A 20,538-nucleotide genomic window follows, 5' to 3' on the forward strand; every position below is an offset into this window, starting at 1 on the left:
TTGGTGTTCTTTTTTTCTATTTTCAGAATATGCTCAGTATTTTGCTATATCAGGAAGCAGTACCACCATTATTACCACTGGTGCTACTGCTGCTAATAATAATAGTAACTAGAAGATATTTTGTACTTAGTATGTGCCAGACACTACACTTGCATTTAACATTCATTACCTTTTAAGCACTACACATGCTTTAACTTACATGATCTTCCTGCCAACACCACAAGATAGGTAGAATCATTATCTTCATTTTACAGATGATGATATTAAGGCTCACTGATGTAAAAAAATTTTCCTTAGGTCATAGAACAAGCAGGAAAACTGATTTAAAAAAATTGAGGGGAGGAATGGCACTGGAAAGTGGAGGTCAAGTAATGTCAGATAGCAAATTCTAACAAACAGTAGCTAAGCACATATGCAAAATATACAAAAATAAACAAGCCAAAATCTAGCACTGGTAGATGACATTCCCAGTTCTGATCAAGTTGCTGACAACAAAGGATTGGTCTCCCCTTCTAACTCAACAAAGGGTAGGAAATCTTATCACTCAAGATATCAATCAAGATTTATTTGATCGCTGAAAGGGTTTTGTCAACACTCCAAAAATTGTATTAGTGACTAGATGATTGATGGAATAAGTCAATTAGAACCAGATTAGAAATCGAGATATGAAGTCAATTACTTCCAATCTGAAAATTAGGAATCATTAAACAATAATATAATAGATGGCATCAATTTTCAAAACTACCCTTCGTGTGTTTGTCTATAGGGCAAAATTCAAGTAAAAAATAACTTTGAAAAGACTAAAACTATAGAGCAACTTGATCTTGGGAGTGTTTTCCCAGATGGGTAGTGGGGTGAGTCTGGTCAGTTTTCAGTGGAGAAAATGTAGACGAGATAAGCAGTTGATATTCCCAAATTCAAATAACTTTATGGCAGAAAAGTCAGCCAAGTTTAATTCTCTTTCCCTATACTAGCTGTGTCCTTAATGATAAATACAATAATAATAGCTGACATGTATTGAGTCTTACATTATATAGCTCTCTAGGTACCTGAAAGATGACAACCAATTTATTTAAACCAAGGCATATGAAGTAAGTACTATTATTATTCCCATTTTATATAAGAGGAAAAGGATGTGTAAAGTGCTAATTGACCTGCTTAGGAGGTAGAGTGAGACCTTGAACCCTGCAGTCTATGTTTGTCCTCCTAATAGTGTCTCTATATGGTTTCAGAATAGAAGCAAATAGACACATAAGGGTTAAGCATGGCTAACCTAACTCCAAGTTGAGTCTTTTTACACTAGGCAATGCTGTCTTCAATATATTTATAATAACTTTATACACCAAATAACATTTTGAAGTTTATTTCCTCCCAATACAGAAACATCACTGCATTTCCACTGGGATTTTCAGTACTGTCTGTTGTGGAACTGGTCTGGGCTTAGTGAGTATTGCTTTATCATTCTTAAATAAAAACCATTATAGAGAATGCAGAAAACAATTTCCCTTTCAGTTTGCCCACTTCTACTCATACCGAGAAAGATGGATCCTTAAAGCTCAGAATGTAATAAAAGCTCACAATATAATAAAAGCTCAGTATCAGAAATGTTCCAAGTCCCTCCACTCTTTCCCTATAGTTAGGAAACTAAAATTTAATATAGGGCACAACGCTCCAGAGAATTCAGTGTATTGAAATGTTAATACACTTTTATATATTTTAACTGAGATAAACAAGAAAGAGATAGGGAAGCCAGAGCAGCTATGGCAAAGACATAATTATGATAAGACTAATCCAGCTAACAGCAATAGAAGCAGATAGTGACTCCACTGTGATGCTGTGGTAGAGTTTGTATGGTCAGAAAACTATATCAATGTACAATGTGAATGACGCAGGAGCCCCATTATAGGAAAGCAAAGATAACTTACTATGTGACTCTATAAAGTAAAGTTCATCCAAAAGATCAAAGAGCATTTGTCCTATTACTAAAATATTATCCAACTGTATTTTATTAATTAAAACTTGGATAAAATCATTTGCTTCATTGAACAGTAATTTAAAAGGAGCATAGGCTGGGCACTGTGGCTCACGCCTGTGATCCCAGCACTTTCGGAGGCCGAGGCGGGCGGATCACAAGGTCAGGAGACAGAGACCATCCTGGCTAACATGGTGAAACCCCATCTCTACTAAAAAATACAAAAAATTAGCTGGGCATGGTGGTGGGTGCCTGCGGTCCCAGCTAATCGGGAGGCTGAGGCAGGAGAATGGCGTGAACCCGGGAGGCAGAGCTTGCAGTAAGCCGAGATCACGCCACCGCACTCCAGCCTGGGCGACAGGGCGAGACTCCGTCTCAAAAATAAATAAATAAAATAAAAGGAGCATAGTATGTCCATAACCAAATAGGAAGGAAAATGCCTATTTTGATTTTCATAACAGAGCTTAAACATTGTGGCAAAACTTTAAAATGCAGGACATAATGTAAAAATTCTTCTACCAGCTCTAAATTCGTGGTTGTGCTATCAACTATGTCACATTTCTCAGTCTTGACCACAAAAATACCATGAGATACATACACATTGCTGAAATACACTATTTCTCAAACTCAACTTTATCTTCTACTCCAATAACCCTGTCAAAAGGAAAACTAGTCTGGTTACTTCATTTCTGGCAGATCCACATTAACTCCTTTCTTTTAATGCTCATTAACCTTTCTGTTAACAATACTTCTGACCCTCAATACCCACCCTTTCAGACAGGTCAAAACTAAATTCTTCAGTTTACCATTTAAGCCTTTCCTTCAAGTCTTTGCAGGTAAAATGAGATAAAAACAGACGTTTGTATTCCAGCCAGATTGAAATTTTCTACTACCCTCTTTACTCTTCCCATTAAATTCTACCTCGCAGTTTGTTTGTTTTTGTTTTATTTTGTTTTGCGTCGTTTTTTTAAAAAAATTGTTTATTGTTTATTTACTGAATCTGGGGCATATTAGATACATGACCAATTTAAAATTTACATCTTTTAAATCAATTTTGAAGTGTTTCCACACACACATACACACACACACACACAATTGGCATGCAACAGTTGTCCTAAGGTGAAACAATCACCTCATCAACAAAGTGTCATAGGTGTTCTCACCCAAGGTTGCTTATCCTAAACCTGAAAACCTGTAACAAATTTAAATTACTTATATAAAACTCATTACTTGTAGTTTTCCCCTTGCAAAGATCTCCAGAAATGTACAAATAACTAATATACATCAGTCACAACGTAATCCTGGATCATCCCCACATCAAAACCAGATGCTCCTTTAATTTTAAACCCATTATCAGAGAACAAGAGAAAGTCATTTCGTTTTACACAAAACAAAATTCACATATGCCAAAAAAGAAAGACCCAAGAGAAACAAAAACAAAAACCCTAGTGCTGACACTGATGTTCAGTGGCCTGGTTAAACAGTGGCCCGAAGGCCACGGATCAAAAATAAAATAGCGGCTGTATATCACTGCAATGAAATTTAAGAGGCTTTAACCCTTTGGCTTCAGAAATCCAGATTTTTCCAATTATGTGAATGCATACTTCCTACATTCCAAGAGTGGAGAAAGTGGATGCGCCAGTGTGGAAATGAAAAGAGCCACCATTCACTGGGACAACCACAGAACTGGCTTTAACAGAGACTCCTTAGAAAGTTACACAAAAAAAAAAAAAAGACAAAAAATGGTTGTGTGTGGCTTGTTTCATCAATTTTAAGTGGAGGTGACTGAGTCCTAAGGTTCAATGTAAAATGTATGGGGGAAAATAGGTGCTGGGGCAAGTCTTACCTTTAAAAGCAAAACTTGAAAACAAAGTATAAAAGTGCCCAGCCTGGCAGCATACACCCAAGCCAGAGAGCTCTGCCATGAGCATGCATAGAAAATGTCAAGATTCATACTATTGTTTCTCATAAGGACTCAACAAAATGAATCCTTAATAGCTTAAACCACAGAATGAGGGAATACACAGAATGCAGTCATTTCAGTAAAGTACTATCAGGCTTTGTGCTGATTTCCTGAACTAACTGCATTTTATTATCAAAACAAAAGGAAAAGAAGATTTAAAAAAATGTATATATATTCCTATATTTCAATTCCAGTGTTTAATTTCTGGAAGGACCTATATAATGGAGACAGCATTTAATTAGGAAATTATGCCAATCAATTGTCAAATTTTCACTATGACTTTCCTAAAAAGGTGTTTTCTTCCAATTTCTATTAATCACAAAGAAACATAAGCTGTGACTGTATAGTTCAGAAAATTAAAACATAGAAATTAATGGCCCATGACGTTATCACCAAGGTGTTTGGTAAACAGTAAACTATGAGTTTGGAATCATCAGGAAGAGGCTTTTGAAACAACCCTCTGGACTTCAAAAAATCTCTTCAGGTAGTAGATGTGTCCCAATGTCATGGCAATTAGAACAAGAGCTTCAAAGAAGGACCGAAGGACCACTGGGCTGTTTGTGTTGTCACTAATGGCGCTGTGTATCCTCTCCCAGATTTTCGTGTATTCCTCTTTGTGCTGTACAGCTGTCATGGCCACAGCCAGCTCACTGATCATTTCTTCTAGTTTGTTCTGGTGAGCTTCTGTTTCCATGTCTTCTCCTTTTGTAGCCTCCCCAATATCAATGGTGAATATCACTATCTTTGGAGTCATGGTGGGCACTCAGTCACTAAAACAAAATTTATTTGTTCCATCCATGTGAGCAGAAAATGTGTATTTCCCACTGGATTCTTTGTCTCCTTTATAAATGCTTTTATTCTTAGGTCCCGTAATCTCCACGTTGATGCCCAGGAAGCTACCTTCGAAGATGAGGCCCATCTTGGTGCCTGAGGTGACTCACTTAAGCATTCTTCAGCATGTGCGTGGATGCTGATGAAATAGCCCAAGACCATGGACAGGAGAGTGTTCTGGAGCAACAGCAGCTCAGCGAGCGTCACCACAATGGGGCTGGAGCAGAGGCCAGGACTCGCACTGCAGCCTCCAGAGCCACTGCCGCCATCACCACCCTACTGCCTTCGCCTACCTGGCACTTTTTGCTAATCCTAGGAAAAACGCAAACTCAAATGCCTTTTGTGCTGGGAGGTACTGTAAATAAATGAACAGAGAAGTCTAGTGTTAAGAAAAATAAGACAGGCCAAGTGCAGTGGCTCACGCCTGTAATCCTAGCACTTTGGGAGGCTGAGGCAGGTGGATCACGAGGTCAGGAGATAGAGACCATCCAGGCTAACACAGTGAAACCCAGTCTCTAATAAAAATACAAAAAAAAAAAAAAATTAGCCCAGGGTGGTGGCACACGCCTGTAATCCCAGCTACTCGCGAGGCTGAGGCAGGAGAATTGCTTGAACTTGGCAGGCGAAGGTTGCAGTGAGCCAGGGTCTCGCCACTACACTCCAGCCTGGGTGATAGAGCGAGACTCTGTCTCAAAAATAAATAAATAAATAAAAATAAAAAATAAAAATAAGACAGCAGTACGTTACTGGCCGAACATATCTGAGTCATGCGTCATCAAAGAATGTTACCAGCAGTGAATCCGTCTGGGTCTGCAGCAACCTCAGTTCTTACCTCTTCAGAAGAAAGAGTTCAACCAAGGGGCATAAGGCAGAAGGAGACACCAAAGCAAGTTTTAGAGCAGGAGTGAAAGTTTATTAGAAAGCTTTAGAGCTGGAATGAAAGGAGGTAAAGTACACTTGGAAGAGGGCCAAGTGGGTGACTTGAGAGATCAAGTGCATGGTTTGACCTTTCGACTTGGGGTTTCATATATTGGCATACTTCCAGGGTCTTGCCTCCCTTCTCCCCTGAGTCTTCCCATGGAGTGGGCTGTTCACGTGCTGGGTGGCCTGCATGCAGAGTGTGTTTACTGCAGTGGTATGCATACCCACTTGAGGCATGCTTCCCTTACCTATCAAGTGTCCCTATAAGGTCATACACCAGTTAAACTCCACCATTTTGCCTCTTAGTGCACATACTTGATCCCACGCACCCACCTCCTGAGATCTTATTAGGAAGCTGCTGATCACCAGTTTTAGGTTTCTTCTGTCTGTTGGGAGACTGTTGTTCCCTGGTGCCAGCTGCAACCAATTATTATTTGAGAGAACCATCTTAACAACTGCCTGACCATCACCTGATGGTCGCCTGACATTCCTGGTGGGATGTGGGGTGTCCCTTTACTGCCCCAACTCATATCTGACTAGCTGACTAGCTACCTACTGTAACAATTACACTTGATTGCTTTTTTTGTTGTTATTTAATTTTTATTTCATAATCATAAACTTAACTCTGCAATCCAGCTAGGGAACAAGAAAAACATGGAACCCAAAGGGAATTGCAGCGACAATACAAAGATTCTAGGATACTGCGAGCAAATGGGGTGGAGGGGTAGTCTCCTGAGCTACAGAAGGAATGGTCTGGTGGTTAAGAGAAAACACAAGTCAAACTTAGTAGAGCTGTCCACAGTCAGCAATGGTGATCTTCTTGCTGGCCTTACCATTCCTGTACCCAAAGTGTTCCATGGCCTCCACGATATTCATGCCTTCACCATGCCAAAGACCACATGCTTGCCATCCAACCACTGAGTCTTGGCAGGGCACATGAAAAACTGGGAACCATTTGTGTTGGGTCCAGCATTTGCCACGGGCAAGATGCCAGTACCTCTATGCTTCAGGATGAAGTTCTCCTCATCAAATTTCTACCTGTAGATGGACTTGCCACCAGTGCCATATGGCATGTGAAGTCACCACCCTGACATATAAACCCTGTAATAATTCTGTGAAAGCAGGAACCCTCACACCCAAATCCTTTCTTTCCAGTGCTCAGAGCACGAAAGTTTTCTGCTGTCTTTGGAACCTCGTCTGCAAACAGCTCGAAGGAGACGCGGCCCAAGGGCTCCGTGTCAATGGCAATGCGGAAGTACACGGTGGGGTTGACCATGGCTGACAGTAGGGTGCTCCCGGCAGTGGCAGCGTCTGCAAAGCCTGCTTTTTTTTTTTTTTTTTTTTTTTTTTTTTGACAAAGTCTCGCTCTGTCACCCAGGCTGGAGTGCAGCGGCACAATCTCGGCTCACTGCAATCTCCACCTTCCGGGTTCAAGTGATTCTCCTGCCTCAGTCTCCGGAGTAGCTGGGACTACAGATGCGAGCTACCACACCTGGCTAATTTCTTTTGTATTTTCAGTAGAGGCGGGGTTTTGCCATGTTGGCCAGGTCTCAAACTCCTGACCTCAGGTGATCGGCCCACCTCGGCATCCCAAAGTGCTGGGATTACAGGCGTGAGCCACCACGCCTGGCCTGATTGCATATGAAATGCACTATTTCCCCATCCTATCTCACCCCCATCTTTTTTTAACAAAGACTTCTGAAAATGTATTTTTCATCTTTCAAACTTTGCTGGACAAGTTTTTATGAATAGTCTCAACAGTGCAAGCATGATGCTAGAGAGCAATTAACCTTTGACTTCAGTGTTGGGAGACTGCAGGGAGAGGTGAAGACTGCGACAAACCACTCGTGTATCATGGCAAGCGCTACTCCCTCTCAGCCATTTCTTGCCAACTAGGAATTCAGGCAGAATGTTGTCAGATCTTTCAGTTATTACAGAAAAGTAAGAAAACCTGCATTTTATGTGAAACTTCCAGATTTTCTAGTATTTTCTAATTTTTGCTTGAAATCTTTTATTGTTCCAATATATTTTATTTCTATATTCCTGTGTAGCACACATCTGGTTTTTTATTTGTGTGGTTTTTGTTTTGTTTTGTTTTGTTTTTAGGCCAGTGAGCTGACAGATCGAGACCTCTGGGTTATGTCATTCCTTGGTCAGTAGCTTTTAGTCTTTTTCACCACTACACCCACCTCAACCAACCATCCTTTCCACCAACCAATGCCCATCACTTCCTTTCAGATGTTGCTGAAGAAACTATTTCTCCATATAATTTTCCCTAGATCACTCTATCCTTCATTCCTCATTACCAAACTGTTTTACTCTTTTAGCCTTTAGTATGTATGCTCTGTGGTCCATTGGTGAGCCCTTTATCTTTCTCTAATTACACCTGGACTATAGATTTCTAATGCCGAGGACCCTTGGTCTCCTGCCACATTCACATTCCCTTAGCAGAATGTTGCACACCCAGCAGACAGTACATGTATACTTTGAGTAAATATTTTGTATTCCTAGTCTTGCTAGGATAGAAGTTTTTATTCTATACTTGATGCATTTCTGGATCAAAATATTAAGTCTAAGTCAAGCCTCCATAGTTAAGGTAATCTTGAGGATTAAAACACTTAGCTGGACAGGCAACATAAAACACTTTATCTGAATAATGAAAGAAGAATCCGTCTGTTGGTCTGAAGTATCAAAGCAACTGTCCCAATCCTGCAAACTTTCAGCATTGGGACTTCCTTTCAAGATGTAAGCAGGGATGGAAAATATACAATGCAAGCGCCATTGTTTCACTCTCCTGGGCCTGTGACAGACATCATTAAGTGATCACAACGTTCTTTTCTTCTAAGGCTGAATGCAATCTTAGAAACCATTTTAACATGGTATCCTAGATGTATCGTGTCCATCTTGTTTATTTCTATTAAGAAATAGAGTTGGCATGAGAGCTGAAGATCCTATCATATGAAGGTACACATACAATTTATTATTCAAAAGCCAGAGAACAACATACAACTGCTGCTGCATCTCAGTCTCTCTATATTTTAATTTATTTATTGTTTTGAGACAGGGTCTTGCTTTGTGCAGGAGTGCAGGCTGGAGTGCAGTGATACCAACACAGCTTACTGCAACCTTTGCCTCCCAGGCTCAGAAGATCCTCCCACCTCAGCCCCCAGGAAGCTGGGACCACAGGCATGGCACCACCGGCATCCCGCCATGTTACCAAGGTCTCAAACTTCTGAGCTCAAGCAATCCACTCATCTTGGCCTGCCAAAGTCCTGGGATTACAGGGGTGAGCCATCCCACCTGGCCTCAATCTCTGTATATTTTAGAGGATAGATAACTTCGAATGGGAAAAGTTGTCTCTAAAGTTGACCAGTCAAGAAGAAACAATGCTTCCACTTTAATGCCTATGCCAGACTTACCTTACCCATTAACTTTTAATCCTGTAAGAAAGATTTGCTATGTGATGAGGCTGCTTTTGTTGCACCTTGTAAAACATACTGAAATAAACAAACTGTAAAATGACTTTGCAGGGATTGCTGATTTAAATAAATAAATTGTTATAATTGTAGTTACAGTTATAGTCAAGGGGCTATTTCATTTCTCAGACTCTGAACCAAAGCAATTAGGAACAACTCAGACACAAAATGACCAGCATCAAGAATTACAATGAAAAGCCAATTACCTTTAACTATAAGAAACCTTATTTGCATTTATTAAAACAAATGATCTCTCAGTACTGGAGAAAATTATGTGGATTGGTTGATTAACCCTTCACTTGTAAGAGACCAGAAATTACTTTTCAGAGAGCCTGTATCTTTTCTAAATTTACAGACAAGAAACCAGTAAATGATAAATGATCAAGGCCCAAGGAAAAAACTGCATAGCACAATGGACATCTATGAGTTTCACTTGTGCTAGCATGCATTCCTCATTGTGCTGGTACCATCATCGTCACTTTCCTCTGGGGAATCCCCTTCTCCAGTTCTGACTCCAGATGGTGTAGATGGAGCTAACTTCACTCCCCACTGAGAATGAGCAAATGACCAATCAATGTATTTCACCAATGAATGATTCAGGGAGCCAATCATTAATTCAAGTCAGTCCAGTACTACTCAATGCTAAGATTTGAGAACTACTGAAGGAACTATTGTGAAAGGGAAGAATTAAAAAAAAAATCTTGCTGGCATTCTGAGCTGGTAAGATAAAAACTTTGAGCGTCTAGCGGCCATCTAACCACTACAAAGTGAGACCACGCCTATGCGTGAGACCAACCCAATGGAAAGAAAACTAAGAGATGATAGAGACATATTTCTGATGCCATCTTTGAGAAGCTGCATCCAATCATTCTGGAGGCAAAAAGCTCTTAACTTTATAGATAGGCAAGCCAAAATCTTCTTACTTTCATTAAGCCACAGTTAGAGCTAGGTTTCTGTCATTTGTAAATAAAAAAGTTAAGACTAAATGCAAATCACTTATAGCTTATTTTATTACTAGGTACTCAATGTCTATGCTTTTGCATAGCTAAGTGAGAGAACTTAAATTCCAATACTGATGGGCTATTACCTCATGCAGGTACCCTAATAAATCTTGTTTCCTCTCAGTGTCATTGTTTCCTCATTTATAAAATGGAGATTAAAATGGTAGCTCACAAAGAAGAAATACAAATGGCCTATGATAATCACATGAAAAGATGTTGAACATCATTAGTCAAGAAGGAAATGCAAATCAGCTCTACAATGATACCACTTCACACTCACTAGAATGGCTATGACCAAAAAGATAGACAATAACAAGTGTTTTCTAGGCTGTGGAGAAATTTGAAGTCTCATATTGGCAAGTGGGATTATAAAATGGTGCTTCAAAAAGCATCTGGCAGTTCCTTAAAAAGTTAAACATAGAGTTACCGTGTGACCCAGCAAGTCTACTCCTAGGTATATACCTCTGAGGAAATAAATATACAAGTACACACACACATACAAATTTAAAAGTCCATAACCACATTATTCTTAACAGCCAAAATGTGGGGAAAAAAACCTTAAATTTCCATTTACTAATGAATGGATAAACAAAATGTGTCATATCCACACATTGGGCATTATTTGGCAATAAAAAGAAATGAAGTTCTGTTACATCTCACGACATGGATGAGCCTTGAAAACATTATGCTATGTGAGAAAAGCTAGTCACAAAGACCACACATCATATGATTCCATTTATGTGAAATGTCCAGAATAGGTAAATTCACAGAGATAGCAAGTAGATTGGCAGTCACCAGGACATAGGAGGAGAGGAAGGACAGTGACTGCTAATGGCTAGGGGTTTCTTTTCAGAGTGATGAAAATGTTCTAGAATTAGATAGTGGTAATGGCTACTCAACTTTGTATTTATACTGAAATCACCAAGTTTCACATTATAAACGGATAAACATTGTGGTATGTGAATTATTTCAATAAGAAAAATATCTTATAGAAAAAAAATGGTAGCCTATTCTGATTCTCACAAATGACCATTATAAGAAATCCATGATGATAACAATATTAAAGTGACATTCTTGTTAGAGCCTAAGGAAAAACAATCCATACAAATGCAAAGGCCTATTGTTTTTAAGGCCTCAGCAAGTGCTAAGAGAATGGGAAAAGAAAATTACCAAATAGATTTTCCCAGATCACTTAGCTTCCTTTGTATCCAGCAATGGTCAACAAATATACAGCAGGCATACATAAAAGCTATTTGGAGATCTCTTGAGGTTAACAGCATGCAACATATTGCCACTGCCCCCAGCCTGGCCAGGAATATTATTTATGCCACCCTTTCACAGCTGTATCAATCTCCCATGAAACATTCAGAGCCTCCTTGTTAATAAACTACATTATGAGCCGGATGCATTGTCTGGATAAACTGCATTGTCCAAAACACCGCCCCATTATTACAGAAAATGCAGAATGTAATTAGTATTCCTCTTTGCATAAGCTGCAGCTTCCAAAAATGGTGCCATATTATAAAGCCTTAATTAATAAACAAGAGTTGGGCCATGACCAGTTATACTTATCTGAATTTTATATTGTGAAGAAAGGCCACTGTTCAAATTCCGTTTACAAATATCTAAATTCTGGCTAGCCTACATGAAGATAGTCTAAACAGAAAGCCTGAGAATTCTGTGTTGCTAATAGCATTGTGTTGGTACACCAACAATAGCAAGCCATTAACTGCTGGGACATAAACCATCCTGAGAAATGTTCAGAGTGGAAGGATGATAACATTGTATTTCAGCTGCATCGTATGGTGCAATTCTTCTATTTGTTCATATGCATTTCCCATTTAATAGATGGAGGAACCAGGGTGGCTTTTCATATCTCTGTGAAATCTTAAATGTGGGGGAGAAAAGTGAGCTGGCAAAAAACCAAAAAGGATAAGTATGAGGTATTGTGGGGTGGGAGCAGGGTTACATCACAATGGAATGTAAGTACACAGTTGCTTTCTCCATTTCCTGCTGGTTTTTATTGATTTTCCCCTAACCTAACCCCAAAGCAAGGCCATTTACATAAGTCATGAGCATTGAACTAATATTTGGGGCCATAATATTGAGCAGCCCATTTTATGAACCTCGGCTAAAGGAGCATTTGTATTAAACTGCACTCACCTGATTAAAATCCATCAACTCTAGCACCTTGAGAATTGTAGAGTACCTGTTAAGCTCGGCTGTGGGACTCTGCATACTGAGGCAGACCATAATCAGAAGGCAGCAAGGAATCCGACCGGGAGAGGAAAGGGAGGAGGAGAACATGTGATGTGTGTTGAAAAGCAGATCGCATGAAAGACCGCCAGTGCTCAAATCTGAAGAGTCCTAAGCCTACTGCAAACACAGAGCTGTGCGAACATGATAATTCTTTCAACAAAGTCCATAATATGGCTTATAGGGCCCTGTGAAAACAAGGTGGATGAGATAGTATTACAGTTCAGTGAAGAGTAACTGGCCCAGCAATGGAATGTAGCATACACAGGAGGCCCCGAAATGGTCCCTGTCTCAGCAGAATGAGCAAGAGCTCAGGGAGTCCAAGCCGAGGGACTTTCTGCAGCCTAAACAAGCCGTCTTAGATCACTGCCCTTTCCATCAGCTCCAGGTACCAAGCACAGGCTCAGAGTCCTATCTGTCTCAGAAGGACCTGCTTTACCGTGACCACAAGGATGGCATTTGAATCAGTAACAGGCTGTCAGAGGCCACCTTGATGCATTTGAAGAAGAGCTATCCCTGAGACATTGGTTCAAGTTCTCGATCTGTACCACCTAGCTGTGTGGTCACGGACAAGCAGTCTTGCTCATCTGACCAAGTGGATGCAGATAATAAACACATGTGAAATGAATGAATGAGAGAATAAGACCTCTAAAGCAGAATTTCTCTCCCCAGTGATACAGACAGAAGACAAGGAAATACTGGGTAGAAGAGGGAGGTTCCCCGGCAAAGGCCCCAACCTCAAGCCTGGAGACCTGCGGCCCCTAAGTGGGGCATTTCTGTTTTTGTACCCAAACGGTTGCCTTTTGGCATGCCACACTCCCTTATCCTGTACCCATATAAATCCCGGACCCCAGGCTCCAGGAGCAGACAAGGAGAAGAGGAGAAAAGCAGACGAATGACACAAGAGAGAAAGAGAGAAGAGAAGGAATGTCTGAACGCCAAGAGGAACTCAGCTGGGGGCAGTCGGAGAAGAGTTTGGCCGCTGAACAGCCAAAACTCCAGGGGAAGATCATCTTCCCATTCCATCCCCCAGCCAGCTCCCCATCCATCCCATTGAGAGCCACCTCCACCACTGAATAAAACCCCTGCATGCATCCTTCAAGCCTGTGTGTGACCCAATTCTTCTAGGATGCTGGACAAGAGCTTGGGATACACAAAGCTGTCACACTGGCCCTCTGCCCTTGCAGAAAGGCAGAGGGAGCACTGAGCTGGTTAACACTTAAGCTATCTGTGGATGGCAGAGCTAAAAGAGCACTGTAACACTGGGGCCACAGGCACCCACCCCTAGACACTACCATGGGACTGGAGCCCAAAGCACTCACTCTTGCTCCTGCACCTGCCCATCTGTGTGCTCCCTCTCCCACAAGGGGTTTGAGTTCATGGTGGTTGAACAGAGAGCCGCACCCCTGTCGCATGCCCCATGAGTGGGGCCAGGGAACTCTTCTGTTTCATCAACACCACTGACATTTGAGGTGGGATGATTCTTTATTGTGGAGGCTGTCCTGTGCATTGTAGGATGTTCATCCCTGGCCTCTACCTACAAGATGGTAGTAGCACACATACTCCCTCAATTATAACAACCAAAAAGTCTCCAGACATTGCCATATGTCTCTCAAGAGCCAAAATTATTCCCAGTTGAGAATCTCTAATTTATCCTTCAGAATGTACATTCCAGGATCTAAATTAATGAGCCATACACCCAGATAGTGCCCCCTAATTATTAGGAAAACTTACGTAGATACCTTCATTATCACTGGAAATTCATTAAGACAAAAATTTTACTGAGCACCTATTATCTGCCATGTAGAAAGATACTGTTCCTGCTCCTGAGAAGCTCACAAGTTTAAGTGGAAAGTGGCATTTTACAACTTCACATGAAAGAAAAGAGAAATGTTCAGGTAACCATCTTTCCAATAAATAATAGAATATCCTTCTATCTGATTAGAGAGGTGAACTGTAAAGACAGGCAAGAATCAGAGCATATCTCTTTGCTATTAAAAGAATACTACATGTATCAAAGTTGCTGACATTTGATAAGGTGAATTTTTGGTAATTTTGACTCATTTTAGATGTTTGCTGCAGTTGTTTATTGCTGGGTGCAGGGAGTCTCAGACTCAAAGGACAATCTTATGAGGTGGTTTAGCCTAAGAGCATAAGCCAAAAGAGAGAGCTCTGGAATGAAACTGCCTGGTTTTAAATCTAGATTCTGCCATTTGCTTGTTATGTGACCCTTGGCAATTCATTAACCCCTTCAATCCTCAAATCCTTCTCTATGAAAAGGAGATAATCAATGTACCTACCTCACAGATTTGTTAAAAGGGTTAAATAACTTATGTAAAGTGCTGAACACAATGCCTCCCACAAAGCAAAAATTGTAAGAACAATAGCTGTTAGCATTGTCATATTGATATTGCTGCCTCTCCATTTTATTATGATCTTTTTTATTGTAGTAAAATACATGTAATATAAAATGTGCCATTTCAATCATCTTTAAGTCTACAGTTCAGTGGCATTAGGTACATTCATATTATTTTGCAACCATTACCATCATCCATCTCTAGAACATCTTTTATTTTCCCCAGTTGAAATTTCCCATTCCTCCCTCCACCAGGGTTGTTCTCTTAAACCAGTCCTTACCCAGCAAAATACCTTCTAAGGAAATGAGGACAAAGCTTTTGTAAATGAGACTAAAGGCAATTCAAACTCAGGTACCCTGGAAACTGAATAGAGGTAGTGCTTAAAATGGCCATTTGGGCCACTTGGGGTTATGTTGATGAGTTTAGTCACCATGAACCAACTCCTAGGAGTAACATTCTAAGTGGGTTTTTGTTTTGTTTTGTTTTTTGTTTTGAGGCAAATGGTTCCTGGCTCTGTGGCCTTCCCATCTTACCATCACAGAAGCATTCACTCTACTCCTCTAATCAATATTAATCCAGAAAAAAAGTCCAGGGACATATATATTTTGGTAGCCCAGAATTAATGGGAAAAGACAAGTTTCTGGGTCTAAACTATCAAAGTCACGTACTTTTTAACAGAGAATGAACAAACCTCCTCCCTTCAAGAATCCGCCTGTTTTTGCAAGAGAATTCTGGGGTGGGAGGAAAACCTTCTGATTTCTAGCCAGCTCCTCAAAATAGCTAAAGAGTTCCTAATTTCACCTCAAACCTCTGTTTCAGCACCTACTGTGTTGTGCCAAGTTATTTCTCATCCACTATCATTTTTGACAGTGGATCTGACCCTATTGCAATCGAGTTTAAGGAGTTTGTAGACAGGAACCCTATCTGAGCTGTCAGCACGTTGCCTGATCATCTTCAGCAAGTGGTCTGGCAGAAGCATGCAGGTAAGGATGCCCTGAAGCAGGCTGTCAAGAAAACTGACCAATGAGAAAGGTGTTTTGTGCTCCACAGCTGAAGCCAATTCTGCTGGGACATCCCAAGACAGACTCCACTCGGACTCAACTGATAATACACACTTTACATCTGTCACTATCTGCCCAGGCATATTGACTTTGTAACATTCCCCCCAGGCACTTCAAGTCCAGTTTCCACTCTGTGACTTTTGCCTGTGGTCACTTTGCCTGAAATGCCCTTTCTCTTTCTCCTTCTTATCCATTCATTAGGATCTAGCAAAATGTACCTCCTTTGAAAAGCACTTTCTGTAGCCCTCAGGCACAAGTGGGGATGGCTGTGTTGGACCAGAAAAAGCAACCATTGAAATTTCCAAACTGAATCTGTACTTTGATTTATTTCAGTGTGGTATAATGTATGGTATAATATATGGCAATGTTTTCCAAGTCTGACTGTACATCACAGTGACCTGGGGGACTTTTGAAAAATAGATTCCTAGGCTCCCCTCCAATTAAGACAGCAGGTCAGAAGGTTGCAACTCAGGAAGCTTTACTTAATGTTTAGAAGTTTCCCAGGATATTCTGATGCATGAACCGTACTTGAAACAATAGTCAGACATTGCTACTTATCAGCTGTGTGATTTGGGGCACTCTGAGCCTGTTTCCCCCTCTGTAAAATAGCGGGGAAGTAGGGGAGTGTCACAAGGTCTTAGAAAGGACCACATGAGGGAATGAGTGCAAAATTCTTAAATGATGCCTCAGTAAGTGAAATTATGATGCTAATTACAATGAATTTCCTTAAAAAGCTACTTTTCACTTCCAATAGTCCAGCTTGCAAAACCTTCCTCTATCAGAGAAAAATTTTGTGAAAGAGTAAATGGGCTTCACACCAGGATGATAGCCTGGAAAAATCAAAAGAGACATTGAGACATTGCCCACATAGAAAGCAGGGGAAGAGCATGTTCAGTTTTTCTGAAGGTCTATATTCTTCATTCCTACTGTCCATTTCTCCTGATTAAAAGTCTCTCCCAATAGCTGAGACCATTAACAAATATAAGCCCATCAAATGGTAGCTACCCCACTTTGTAAAATTAGGCTTTTGTGTCTCTCATAGAATAATGTTCTAACACTTCACTACCTGTAATAAAGTATTTGCACCACACGAAAAAAAATGTATTTCATGACCAGCAGGCTACAACCAGCATTCTGCTTTTAGGAACCCATGCGTTTGATTGTATCCTAAGTTGGTAATGAGTCACCACTTTTGCATTTAGTTAAGGACACCAAACAATGACTCTGTGAACCTCAGCTCAGACTGCCCCTGAGTCCTCAGAAGATGCCTAAATATGGACTGTTCTGTAGCGCTTAAGGATATCAAATGACAGTATACCATGACAATCACAACTAATCGAAGTCCCCTGCAGAGTAGTTCCTCATAAAGAGATGGAGATGGAAAAGTAGGAACGTTTTTCAATGCTATGCAGAAGGAAAATAATATCTACTGACCATATTCATCCTTTCAAAGGTCTGCCCTGAAGGCAAGTTGACAACACCCAGGCTTGGTTCTCCCTTTTGGAAGAGCTAACGCTAGGAGGGTTCACCCTTGCTCCCTCTGGCGGGAATCAGCAGAACAGAGCGGGAGGCACTGTGGCATTAGGATTGCAAACCCTGGCTTCGGACACAGTGCTGCTTGAATCAGAATCTACACTGCAGCTGGGCAACTGGCTGAGGTCACATTTTTAGGCTCTGAGCTGCTTTCTCTATTTGCAAAGTGAGAATACACAGCTTCTAAGGTCATAATGCAGATCAAGTTATATATAAAGCACTTAACATGTGCTCAGTAAAAAGTCATTGATCTAATTATTGTTGTACTTTATTGTCATTAATATCAAGGGAATGACAGCATAGTGAGTCTCCTAGGGATGCAGGTCAATAGATGTTGAACTGCTGTTATGCAGCAGATACTGTGCCAGGTCCTGGGTAACACCAGAGCAAACAAGATCAACACAATCTGCACCTCCAGGAAGCTTATGGTCTAGTTCAGAGGTAGGAAAAATGTGTTTTGTTTGGCCTGCTCCTTGTGTATAAACACAAAACATAGAGCAAACATTTTAAAGTTGGATGACTTCACACCACAGTCCAGATTTCTGGCTTCTCTTTGAAAACATCAGAAATTCTGAGAGTAAGGGAGATTTCTGTCCACATGCCAAGCCTTCTAAGTCCCAAAGCACCAACCTTCCACTGGAGAGTGGCCTGCTGGCTCTTCTGATTAAGAAAAAACTCCCTCTGGCTACACATGATGAGGGGCCTGGAGGAATTAAGAGAGATGAGGTAGCTGAGGACACAGGTCCAGGGGACCAGAACTGAAGCAAGGAAGGAGAAAGGAGACTCAGCACTGGTTCTCTTTCACGGGGTTTTTTTGTCTCTCAGCTCAGCTCGCTTTGTTTGGCTGGACACAGAAAACCCTGGAGGAGAATTCTGATTCCAACTTGCTCTTTGCACAGTTAATTATTTGGAGCTCCCAGAAGGTTGGAGAGAACAATGACTTCCCCTGCAGTGGCAGCTGGACTAGCTTAGTTCCCTTTTCTGCCCCCAGGGGTCAGAACCCAAGGAAGGGGGGCTATTTGTTTTGGCCTTAAACCAAATCTGCCTAGAGACACAGAGCGATGCTCTGACCTGAGACCACAAAAGCTACTATTTCAATTCCTGGTAAAGCTCCTCTCTCTTGCCGTCCATAGCAGGCTACTGATGAAAAACGCGTTTTCCCTATGCAAACTGTTTACTTCTCTCCTTTGCAAACTGGAAGTAATGTAAAAAAAAAAAAAAAAAAAAAAAAAAAAAAAAAAAAAAAAACAGAAAGAAAAGAAAAGAAAAGAAAAAAACCTATATGCACAAGAATTCCATCTCTCCTTGCAAATAAGATATTTCACATTTCCTTAGGCAGATAGCATGCAGACAAGTAGGGGAACTAATTGGGATGGATCAGTGAAAACAACGAAAGCTCATTTATACACAACTTGCTAATAAGTGTCCACAACTTTGTTCTAATAGGGGATCCATGACAAGTCCCTCAAAAACAGAGAAACAGGAGAGAATAATTTACACTTTATAGTTGTGAGCCCTGTAACAGTAGAACAACCTTCCTGCAGTCCCAGAGAGATTGTTCCCACATCTAACCAAAACCATTACCATCAATGGTGTCCTGCATTTTGAACAGTTGTTAATGAAGACTTGCCTGACCCAATACAGAGTGAAATGGGTGTAGTTGCTGCTACAGGCTGCCCTCTAGCCTTCCTGCATCTGAATACATTTTCTCTGTTGGCTGTTCTGATAGAGATTCATCTGGAATTCTTAACTAGATAAATCCCTCAATGACAAGGTAAGGCCCATCTTCTGATTAAACTTGTATTGAATTTATTTATTTGGCCAATCATGTAATCCATATTTATTAGGTAACTTTTAAGCACCAAGCATTGTGCTGAGTGACGGGGATATCAAGGTGAGTCAAAACAACCATAGTCCCTGTCCTTAGAAGTCCAGAGGGGCTGGGTGCAGTGGCTCACACCTGTAATCCCAGCTTTTAGGGAGGCAGAGGCAGGAGGATAGCATGAGCCCAGGAGTTTGAGACCTGCCTGGGCAATATAGCAAGACCCCATTCTCCACAAAAAGTGGGGGAAAAGCAAGTCCAGAGAAAAGGAACCTACTAATCAAAAGATCTCACAAATATAAAACTGACCCTCTGAAAGGTGTATAAGAAGTATTTTGGTACTAGGAGGCTCTATTACAAAGAGTTCGTCTAGATATGGGGTGGCAGATAATTTGTCTCAGAAGAAACAGTACTTGAGCTGACATTTAAAGCCAGGGGGAAAGCATCATAGGCAACGGGAATCAAATACTCAAAGGCCTTGCAGTGAGGCTGAGCAGTAAACATAAGGACTGAATAAAGACCAGTGAGATTGGCGTGGAGAATGCAAGGAATAGAGTGATGAAGATGGAGAGTTGGTAGGGACCGTGCAAGGCCTTGTGGAGCACTTCAAAGATTTCCAGCAACATAAAGCTATTTAAAGATGTTTAAGCAGGGTATAATGGTGGTAGTTGATGAGATCAGATTTACGCTTTGAAAAAATATAGATTAGAGTTGGCATTTTGGGGGGACACAGAGTAGATCCAGGTAGATCCAGGTAGACCAAGTAGGTCACAGGTGTCTAGGAGGGGATGGTAATTTGGACTTGGATGGTATGGTGCTAGAGGTGATGTAGTCACATTGACATATTCTAACAATAGTTACTCTGGTACCAACCCAATATACCAGAGTCATCCAATGGCCCAAGAGTGGTACTAACTGTAATTCCTGATTCTGTGAAGCTGAGTAAAAACATTTAGAAAGACCAAACTAAAAAGGATCTGAACGCATCTGTACTCCCTCATCCCCAGCAGCAAGGTACCACCACGTACTCTGAGTGATCATAGCTTTATACTTGAATTGACAAATTCTGCATAAGACTCCACAGGAAACCCATTAAATAGGCAGGGAAGAAAATGCTCACCATTCAGCATTGACAAGAAAGATGATAACAAGCAAGTTTTCAGTCAAAGTGGGTAAAATGTTGAATTTCTACTCTAGTGTCATTAGCACTGCACCTGATTTTTTAAAACAATATTTTGGTTAATCAAAACTCTGGGTCAATCAACTGTTCCGCAGTGACAGCTCCTGTGGTCATCAATCTTTGTTATCGCTTGAAGCTGACATGGTCTCAGTCCACAGGAGAGTA

General features: G+C 40.9%; 1 protein-coding gene and 2 pseudogenes across 9 annotated transcripts in view; all 3 read right to left on the minus strand.

The window, feature by feature from the left end:
* FHIT (fragile histidine triad diadenosine triphosphatase) overlaps positions 1–20,538 on the minus strand; it is a 1,502,083-nt gene that overhangs the window by 979,975 nt on the left and 501,570 nt on the right. The gene's annotated exons all lie outside the window — the stretch shown is intronic.
* Positions 4,369–4,928, minus strand: LOC129143628 (transmembrane emp24 domain-containing protein 2-like; annotated as a pseudogene).
* Positions 6,471–6,963, minus strand: LOC107970404 (peptidyl-prolyl cis-trans isomerase A-like; annotated as a pseudogene).

This window comes from Pan troglodytes, chromosome 2, assembly GCF_028858775.2.
Source record: "Pan troglodytes isolate AG18354 chromosome 2, NHGRI_mPanTro3-v2.0_pri, whole genome shotgun sequence".
In the NCBI taxonomy this organism is placed as follows: Eukaryota; Metazoa; Chordata; class Mammalia; order Primates; family Hominidae; genus Pan; species Pan troglodytes.